Source organism: Corvus cornix, chromosome 3, assembly GCF_000738735.6.
Source record: "Corvus cornix cornix isolate S_Up_H32 chromosome 3, ASM73873v5, whole genome shotgun sequence".
NCBI classification, from domain to species: Eukaryota; Metazoa; Chordata; class Aves; order Passeriformes; family Corvidae; genus Corvus; species Corvus cornix.
The window spans coordinates 34546012-34556512 of NC_047056.1; the positions used below are offsets into that span (position 1 = coordinate 34546012).

The 10501-nt window shown below is 38.8% G+C and overlaps 1 long non-coding RNA gene across 1 annotated transcript; it reads left to right on the plus strand.

Moving 5' to 3' along the window:
- Nucleotides 1–1014: 1014 nt before the first annotated feature.
- LOC109143508 lies at nucleotides 1015–4159 on the plus strand. Its single transcript, XR_002043730.3, has 2 exons — nucleotides 1015–1309; nucleotides 3369–4159. It is a non-coding gene; the product is annotated as an uncharacterized LOC109143508 (long non-coding RNA).
- Nucleotides 4160–10501: the final 6342 nt, after the last annotated feature.

A 10501-nucleotide genomic window follows, 5' to 3' on the forward strand; every position in this document is an offset into this window, starting at 1 on the left:
GGACATGACTAAAGGCACTTAGAGTGTTTCTTTCAAAGTGTGACTTGATCTCCTGAATCACAGACACCCTTTGAAAACTGTTAAAATGTAAGACAGTTTTCTTTGTAAAGTAGAAATATGAGAAATTTTAGATAGCCCTACATGAGGAGGTTTTTAAGAAGCTTTACTGAGTATTGTTGAGATGAGACTTCAAGAAATAGAAGAGAATAGAAATAGAATTCTTGGAAACCTCAAGACTTGGCTAAAGAGTCTCAGGCTGCTTATTGACATTTCTGTTGTTCATTTCCCCAGATAAGCAGCAGTAGAGATGACAGGAGCAGATGAAAATATGAGAGTCATTAACCAAAGCAGATTAAGTTTCATGAGTAAGGAATAAGGAAAGGAATCAATTTCACCAGAAATCCAAGCAAAATATAGGCATTTATAGCAACTTATCCTATAATGTTCTCAAAAATATATATAAAAGGGATGTGTATCACTCTTCCTAAAACATGTGGGGGCATCTTGCACCAGTCAGGAGCATTTCCAGGGAGATTCTTCTGGTTGGAAGTGCTATGTGCCCTCTGGCTTCTCATCTGTCCCTGGGCTCTGTGTGCTGTGATCTCTGCCGTGGAGAACAAGCTGGTTTTAGTTTAGTTAATTTAGTTACTAAAGAATGAGTTATTCTCCAGGCTCCAGAGATACCAATAAATTTTCACATTTTACAGTCTAAGAACATTTGTTCACAAATTGCATGCTCTGTTACCCCTCAGTTTACCAATACCTTACATCCCAAATCTATAGATTTTATGGCAACCTTGTGATTCAAATTTGGGATAAGGATTGCTCTGATCCCAAGTCCTGGGGTGACCGTATGATACTGTATTCCCTGTCATCCACCCTATGCCAGACATGAATTCTGTGCTTTCCTCTGTCTTTAAGCTGTTTCTCAGGAGAGGGGGGAGAGAAGTCAGGCAAATTTTCAGAGCAGTTCTGTGCTCAAGGGCACACACTCCCCTGCATTCCTGCGGCAGAGCAGAGGATGCACCTTCCTGCTTTCAGCCAGCTCTCGGCTCCTTTTCTCAGGAGAGACACGGACAGTTATAACTCTTTGCTTTTTAGCTAGCTTCTTGTTCATAGCTGGAGCAAGGAGTTTCCTGGGACTTTGACTACTTCTTCTTTTCTGGACTGTTCAGCAATACCAGAACTTCACCGGGAGGCCTTATATCCCAGCCTGGGGGGACCCAAGCTGCACCCTGGCTCCAGAGAGAGCAGAGCCATCACCTACAAAGAACTCTGAACTCTACCCAGGTTCTCCCCACAGTGAGAGGTTTTATTATTTGACATTATTCTTTTTCCTGTGTCTCTGTGCACTTTTGCTTGCTGAGTAAATAGTTTTTCTCACTTTCCTCCTAAGAATTTCTTTCTGAACCTGGTGGGGGAGGGGCTGCTGAACCCTGCCTTTTAACAGAGGGATGTTCATTTTGGACATTTCCTCTGAATTTGTCTCAAGCCAAGACATCCCAGCATCACAGGCACACAGTCTGAACAATGTTAGAATTAGTTATCAGTGCTGTACAAATCTTATGTCCTTCACAAAAGCCAAATAAAATGAACATTTCTTTATGAACAGCAGAACCTTTATATACAGCAGAACCTTTGCTTTGCATGTAGTTGCAGTTAGCACACTATGGTAACACCTCTGTCAAAACATGAGTCTTTGGCATTGAGAAATTTTGTGTAAGGATTAGAACAACGCAGCACAAAGACCAATCACACTTCCAATGTTATGCAGTTGGTAATTCCAGTAAATTATGTCTCGTATGCTTGATTCAACACTCCAGGTGGGGTTTTTTGCTGTATTTTTTTGAACACCTGTATGCCTTCTGGGAGCATCAGGGTCCTGATATAGTTGCAATCAAGACATGAAAAGGTATGATATTACTATATGTTGAAGGAGAATGCTATCGGAGTCTTTACAAGTAGTTTCTAAACTTGGGTCTTTGGTCAATATTGACAACTTTTTTCTCAGTATTTTGATAGGACTTCTACAAGTTGTTTTCAGGAATCCATGTTCTGCCAGGAAAATTGTAAGACTATTTTACATAAAAAACCATGAATAATCTGGTTACACCAAAAAAAAAATATAGCAAAATATGCTTCATTGATTTTAAGGCAGACATTTTCAATAAAACCAGCCACCCACAGACATATTTAACCACCTTAGTAAAGAGGATTTGATTTTCTATGGCAACCGAACATCTGTCACATACAGTAATTTCCCAGATACTTTGAATTTTTTGTTCCAAAACGGATGTCCGCAGCAACCTTTGAGTGAATATTTGATGTTCCATCTGGTCCAGGTGTGCTTCTGCTACTGCATTTGTACTAGATTTCTACCATCCAGACTTTTTAAAGAAAAATTTGTAAGCGATGTTGTTTACTTTTGAGTTCTCAGGCACCATCAGCCTCACTGACCTTAGGTTACATTTAGGCTAGAGCAAATGTGCTCTCCTGGATATGGCTGCTTTCTCAGTCAGAATGTATGCTAATAAAAGTAACATTTTACATCTTTTTTAGACAGATACATCTGAGTTTTTTCTTCTCTGAGCCTGTGAAATGCAGAATACCTTGGCTTTCTGTAGCATTTTGCATAAAGACATGAAATGAGTCTCCTTAGTGGACTGTGTGGTTTGAATTAGATGATCCTCTCATTCAGACACAGCCTGGCTGTAACTACTTGCTCCTGAAATAGGTTTCCATAAAACAGAGTAGCTCCAAATTAATGTGATCTGCAGGTCTGCTCTCTGTCATTCGCCCTGAGGGACACTTCCATAGCACAGTTATTCCTGTGGCTGGCAGTGGTTATGTCTGAGAGCCCCAGGGAAGCTGCTGTCTTCACCTGTGGACAAAGCTGGGTTAGCACTAATCATGCCTCCTTATCACGTCTAAAACGTACACGCCATCTCTTTGTTTAAATGCATGTATAAATGTCTTTATCAGATTCTGTCAGAGAGGGATGATCAGTCCTGGAAATTTTAGATTAATAAATCAAATTTGATTTGATGAGTTAAGATGAATTTTGATGATGAATACTTTGATAACATGAAATAACAATGGAAAAAGAGCAGAGGGAGCTTTTGAACAGTAAAATCTTAGCAAATTCAGATGTGATATAGAAATGAAAGCTGTTGCATGGCTTTCCTAACTAGCAGGGCTTATTACAGGCTTTAATAATTTTACTTTCCTAAAATGTCTATTTTCATGTGCAGTTGATTAGATGAGGGGAAAAGCTACATTTATCTAATTTTAAAGTCAGGCATTTGATTTTAGAAAGCCAGAAGGTATAAAAAAGATAAAAATTATGTTGTCTAACCTTGGTGTTACAGGGTGAAGACCAGCAATTTCATTTGGTGGCCCCTGGCATCAAAACCTTCTTGAATTGTTAAAGGAACTCCGATGCAGAACAGACTGAACTACTCTTGGCACCTGAAGAAAGTTAGCATGACATGGAAATTGATATAAGTTAGTTCCTCATTTTTTAGTATAGACACACTTGGGTGGATTTTGTTTAAGGAGTAAAGAAAAGAGAGAGAGAGATTAAAGAGAGGTAGAGACAAAGAAAGGAAGAATGAAAGAAAGAGATCACCAGTTCCAGCTCCAGTGTTGATCCTGCTGTTGGTTTTAGGGTTCTTGAGGCACTGCCCAGGCTTCATGAGGGTGCCTTTTTATAGATAAGTTTCCTCCTGCTGGAGCTGTTTCATGTTTTCTATACAAATTATTTATCATGTGCAGTTCATTCTTCTAGACCTTTCAGGAAAAGTGTTGGAGGGCTTCAGGGTCTTTGCTCATATTGCTCCCACCCTACTGAATCAGCCCTTGGTAAAAAGTCCATGCCCACTTCTCAACCTCATTCATGTGCTTTTGTTGTGCTGTGTTGTGCTTACCCCCAGGAGCCAGAACAAAAATATTTGTCCCATAAAATGTTGCTCTGCCTCTGTATGATTCCTTTTACAGCCACATCCTGTTCTTTCTCACAGTATGTTCTTGCCACAATTTTTGATTGACTCTGGCTATCTGGCTATCAGTGTTTTGAGACATATAGTGTAGTGCCTTTTCTTCTGGGCTTTTTCAATAGGAAGCAGAAATTCTAAATAAAAATTTGTTCTTTATTAAAACAGAATCCTTGGTCTATTTACATTTCTTCTCTGCAGCATGAATTGCATTAAAAACAGATACATAATTATTCTTGTATCATAACAAGAATTCATACTGAATCCAAATCAGGAATGACTGACATAAAATAAACATTTTGCTTACAAGTCAGTGTTCTTCTAAACATGTATATTCTGACTGGATTCAGTGCTCAGGTCTCATTTGTACAAAATGGAGAAGAGTCAATTTTTCTTCTTTTAAATTTTGGTGCAAATTGTTAATGTATGTTTCCAAGTCAGAATCTAGAAAGTGCTCTACCAGAAGTGCACATTACTTTGTTATTAAATGGAAAAATTCTGTTCTTGGATATGCATTTTTGCTTTCATGTGTAGGATGAGAATTTGATCTGCAATTTACAATTAAGCAAAGACAAAAAGTAAAACTTCTAGCCTGATATAAAGGGACATGAGGCATTTTTATTTTGGGCCAAATCAAGCATGCTTAATCCAAAATGTAATGCTGCCTTTACAAGGCTGGAAAGCCTAGATTTTAGAGACCTTTATGTTCTGCTTTTATGACATATCTAAGTACTTCAGACTGCTGGAAACCCAGGTGTAACTCTCCTCTCCTCTGGGACAGTTTAAAGCTGCTTCATGGATATCAAGTCTTTATGGCTGGACTTGAAGCTACCCTATGGTGGTTGTTCACAGTTTCTCTTGGTGATAGTTTTTCACCTGTGTACAATCATAGCATCTGTGAATTAATCGCTCGTTCATGACTGTGTTAAGTACCGGGCTGCAAAGCTGCTGGGTCAGTTATCTCTCCTTACATGATTTTATATTTTTTATACATTTCATACTATATACATTCATTCTTGAGTACTTCATAAAAGGCAGAAAATATTTCCCAGGAGAGGGTGTCGTCCAGTGCATTGAATGAGGCATGATTCCTCAGGAAAGAGTATATTGTCATGAGCTGAAAGACTGATGTGTAAATATTAAGAAGAGGTTGAATTAAGGTTTCAGCCCTAGTGGTAAACAACATGGTCAGGTAACAGAAGTTGTAGGGAATGCACATCTCCCCCTCCCCCAAACCTCCAATACACATCTACACACACATAACTCAAAGACATCCATAATTCAGATCAGTGAAAATCATGTTATGACCACTGCAAGCACTCAGATGTATAGAAATGCCCAAACCAAGAAGTAACTTCAGATGCATACATCACACTTTTTAAAATATTACTTATATTTTTTTAATTTTTAAATTTGGGGGGGTTTTACCCATTTATTCAACATATGAGATGCTGCTTGATCTGGGGACAACCACACTTACCTGATAAAAGAGGATTTTTCTTCAAAAGTGGGAAGATACAGAATGAATGTGGGAGGGATACAGGGTAGATATATGATGATTTAAACTTAGCATTTCTGCCATGGACCTTTTTGCCTACTAGACAAGACTGCATTGGTATCTTGAGACTGCCTGCACAGATAAAGAATAAGTTAATGGCAATGAATAATAGTCATTGTCTTTGGGTTTGTTTTTGGGTTGCTTTTTTTTGTGTATCAGTGTAGTGGTATAGTAATGACATATACAAGTGGGAAAATATACACAGTTACATCACTTTGGAGCATATTGTAAGAAATAAAGTGATTTTTGTGAGTGACTCACAAAGTCAGCAGGAGAATGGCTCTGACAAATTTAGTGAGAGAAATCCAATGATGTTGTCCTGTTTTCTCAGCATTAAAGGAATCTCTCTTCTTAATAATAAAAATATCCTAAAGTTAGGTATTAACAGTGACTCTGTCAATGATTCAGCAAAGTCTAAAAATGGTATATCACCTCACTACTTTAAAAATCCTTGTCAGAGCAGTAAGGATGTTCTCCCTGCTGGAGACCAATATTCCAAATAGTATCTGCAAAATACAACTATATGGTATAATAGACAATATGGGGGGACAATCACTGCCCTGGTTCAGCTGGCCACAGTACTTCCGATACAAGCCAGGATAACATTGGTCTTCCTGGCCACCTATATACATTGATGGCTCATATTCACTATGATTCCATTGTTCCTAGTAGGTCCAGCCCATCAGCTATTTCTACTGAAAAACAGCTTATCTCACACAGTCCTTGGCTACGTGTCTCTGATATTTGCAATTGTGTAAAGAAATATCTGAATATTTTTTAAAAATATGTTAATATTTTATTAATGCTTGCTTTAGTTTAAATGTGATATTTCAGATTAATTAATTCTGAGATATCCAGTTAGCTAGAAGGATTTCCTGGGTGTTGGGCTAAGTGCTTATTTCTCTTCTCCTGCTGGTGTTTTTGTCTTTAAACTTGGTTGCCCTCATGAAAATCAGGCTTGAGATCTCCATCAGCTTTGTGTCACTTGCTGACAGTGAACAAGCAAACAAACAGGCATAATGTTCAGTCTTCTAGGATAGTTTCTTGTTTTTTGAAGGTTCCTTTGTACCCTCAAATTGGAATACTCTCTTTTTTTTCTGCAGTTTTCCCCTCTGTGTTCAAGAGAAAGTTGTTTGACAGGGAAGGAGAGGGACAGGGACAAGGAAGCAGAAGGACAGTGCTTTGCTTAGGAAAAGGACAGATGTTTCTCAGTCAGAGGCAGTCTCAGAGCTGATGTTCTTCCTTGGTATGCCATTTAAAAAAACAAGCACAACTTAATCCTGACTTGGAATAGTACTCACTGATGAAGGTAACTTTGCCCAAGAGTATCTTAAAAGACTGGACTATGAGAGGGAGGAGGGGGTTTTCTTCTGTACAAATTGTTCCTTCTCATTTCTACAGTAATGTAGAATGATTCTGAGAAGCACATTCACAGAATAGTTGTGGTTGGTAGGGATCTCAGGCAGTCATTTCATCCTGCCCTGGACTCACAACAGAGCTATCTTCAGCCTCAGGTCAGGTCGATCAGGCCTTAATTCTTTTGAGGGTTTAGTAGCTCCAAGGATGGAAATTCAACAGCCTCTCTGTGGTTTTTTTAGCAGTCTGTTAATCTAAGAGCTAAACTAGGCTGGGGTTTTTTTCAGTGTGGATACAGGGGTTGTCATGTAGCCCTGAAGTCTTGTCTCACATTTTCTATGAGATCCTCTGGACAACTCCCATTTGCTACACTATTAACTGGATTGATTTTTGCTTATTTTCTTTTCCAAAGGACTTTGTGATTTTCTTCAATTTTGTCTCTGAAGAACAGGCATAGCCATTTTCATGCCAACTAGTATAAGCCACCTGTGGGAGTCATCTAAACAGAGAACTGCAGTGAGCCCATCTCACATAGTTATTGGATAAGAATAGAATGCCTAGAAAGTATCTTTGCCCACCCAGGCTGTGAAAGGTTTGAAAAAAAAATTTGTCTCAAAAAAAGAAGATTAAATAAGTTATTAAAATAAGTCAAAACAAAGCATTCCAACTTGAGGAACAACTCTTTTTCTACTGACAAAAAATATTTGTTACATTTGCCTGAATTCACATATTCAGTAAACTGCATTTTTCAACAAATGAGAGGTTTAAGGTTTCTGCCCTGCATGTATTAATTTCATATAATTAGAGATGAGTTTTTTACAAGTCTGAGGAAGTGAATTACCTGTCTGGATTTTACATTGTGAAGAAGTTTAAAATAAATTTTAGCTCAAATTTAAGAAGAGCAGGTTATTATTTAGGCAGATTGTATTTAAGCAGGCAAACAGCTGGCATGCTAAACAGAGGGTGCTCTGTTCCCACTCACTGTGCTGCAGCTTGCCATGAGAAACCGACCCTCAGGCTAAGGGGCACTTTGGCCTCCAAGACACTGGTGTGAGTGAGACAGGGGAGGAGGTGATGGGGGTCACCCCAAAGTCTCCAAAAGATTGAAATATTTTTCTTTCTTCTCAATGACACATTCTACTCCATCTCAGCTGCACGGGAAGCATAAAGCATTTTGCTACAATGGGAATTTATATGCAAATGAGTTTTGCATTGCATTGAGAAGCAGATTAAAATCCCTGAAGTGCCTGGGAGCCAGACCTTCAGATCAGGTCCCCAATGGCTTTTGGTAAGTGAAATTCCTTAGTACTGGGCTGATGTTGCTAATGCTGTGATTCTCCACACCCAAGCAGGAATGCATTAATTTTTTCCATAGTTCTCTAGCTTCCACATCAGAAATGGTAGCCCAAGAGAATCAATGGCACTCACATGTCATGAACGGACTGTGTTTACTCACTTTATGTACAAACAGTAGCGTTGTTCCACTTCCTCTATTTAGTTCTCCAGTGATCCAAAAAATAACTTCAATAAATGAATATTCACTTGAAAATGGTTTTTGTGATTGTCTCTAAGTGAATTGCACGTAAGATTGGTTGCACGAAGTGTGATAACAACACTTCTAGGTATTTTGGAAGAGAAGCCTATGTTTTAGGAACTTTGTTAAAGGAAAATGTGTGTTAGGAATTCGAAAACCTGACATTTCCTCTCCCCTAACTGATCAAATTACTGCAGAATTGTGCGTATATCTCTCAACCTAAGTAAAATATCCTTTGTCAAAATGATTTGAATAAATATTCTTTGACTCTCTGCATGTCTGCATACTTATAGTCCTTCAGAGTGCCCACAGTTCATGTGGTGATTCAGCTTCAGTTGGCATAATTTATGTAGAAAAGCTTAAAAACATAAAGATTAAAAGTATATTACAACTAGTTGGCTGATTCTGCTCACGGTGAACAAGTTTCAGGGGTTATAAAAACAAGAAGATTATTGCATTACTCTGTTTCAGTGAAAAAAGAAATACAATGGTAGGAATTATTTAGCTGAGGAAAAATGAAACAGAAAACATCACCAGTCTATAATACTTTCACACACTATGTCTTGAAAACTGACTATAATTCTAATGCAAGGCTCTGAGAAGATTGTAGTAGAATCAAAAATAGCCTTGAGAAGGGTGATGAAGATGATCGCAGACACCAGACAGACTTTGCATGCAGATGGACTAATGAGACTTCTCTGACTGAAAAGAGATAAAGAGGTGGTATGGCAGATGGCTGTGAAATCACATGTGGGGTGAAGAAGGCAAACAGAAAATAAATTCGTATGTTGCTTGAGATGCCTTAGTTTTTCAGGATGTGTAATATTACAGGTCAATATTTGCAGCTCTACAACCTTTCACTCGAACTGCCTGGAGCTACACAGGTTTCCCTTGCATTCCCTTGCTTTTATGCTGGTACCATTGGTATCATGACCCCACACCTGCAGGCTCCAATGATGCTGTGTGGGTTCTCATGGCAAGCAAAAGCATGAGAAACATCCCTGCTCTGCCCTCTTCACTCTTGTTTTGCTGATTATGCTAGGGAAAACCAAGTGAAATGCACAACAAAGCAGGTTACAATCTATTAAATACTTGACAAACATTACACTGAAATGTGTATGCATGGAGACAGAAGCTAATCAGCAGGTATTTCTGGTGCTTTGGTATTGTTCTTCAACCAGTGCATGACTAGCAGGAACACCAACAGGGAGTTCAGGCCAATCCCCACAGAAAGTATTGGGGAAAAGAGTAGTCATACTAGGGGAAGAGCAATCAGCAGGACTAGAGATAAAGCAAAGGGAGACTCAGAAACATGAAACTCAAAGTCATAAGGTGAGGAGACAGATGGTGTAAGTTGGGCTGGGTAAATCACATTCATAGAGTTATGGGAGCTAGGAAAGGGTTCAAAGACAGCAGGATGGAAAGGAGTTGATACAGATGAGCACGACCCAAACAAACTGTGAGTGCACACAGTGTGTGTTTTTGTGGTGAGTTAGAGTCATCTTAATGTCCTGTTAAATCCAGGTCTGAAGGGGAGAGAAGATGCTGCAGTGTTGTAGCTATGAGATGCCTTCTCTATCTAACATGTCCATCCATGGTTCAAGAGGTGACATTCTTCACTAGCATCCTTAGTGATAACTGCATATTAAGAGGACCCTGGCAAATATTTTAATTCCAGATTCTTGAGTATCTTCAGGTTGAATATGAGTTTTGTGACAGTTTAATAGCACAGGAAGAGACCTGTTATCCCATGTTCTTGTGGGAACCAGACTACACTTGTGACAAGTCTCCAGCCTGTCAAAACCAGCCAGATGAGCAATACTGGGATAGACCCAGCAGGGAATATTCATTCCGTTTATTTTCCTCTTCAGATCACACAAAATCTTAGCATGCAGCTAACACTATTGTGTAAAGAAGCAGAAGTAAGTTTAAAACCTGTTCTTCTCCTGATAAACTCACAAATTTGCAAAGGAATTTAAAAGTTAAAAATTTCATTTAAAAACTAAAGCAGCTGTTACTGCTAAAATGAGTTGGACATCTATAATGAGAGGCTAAATTGCC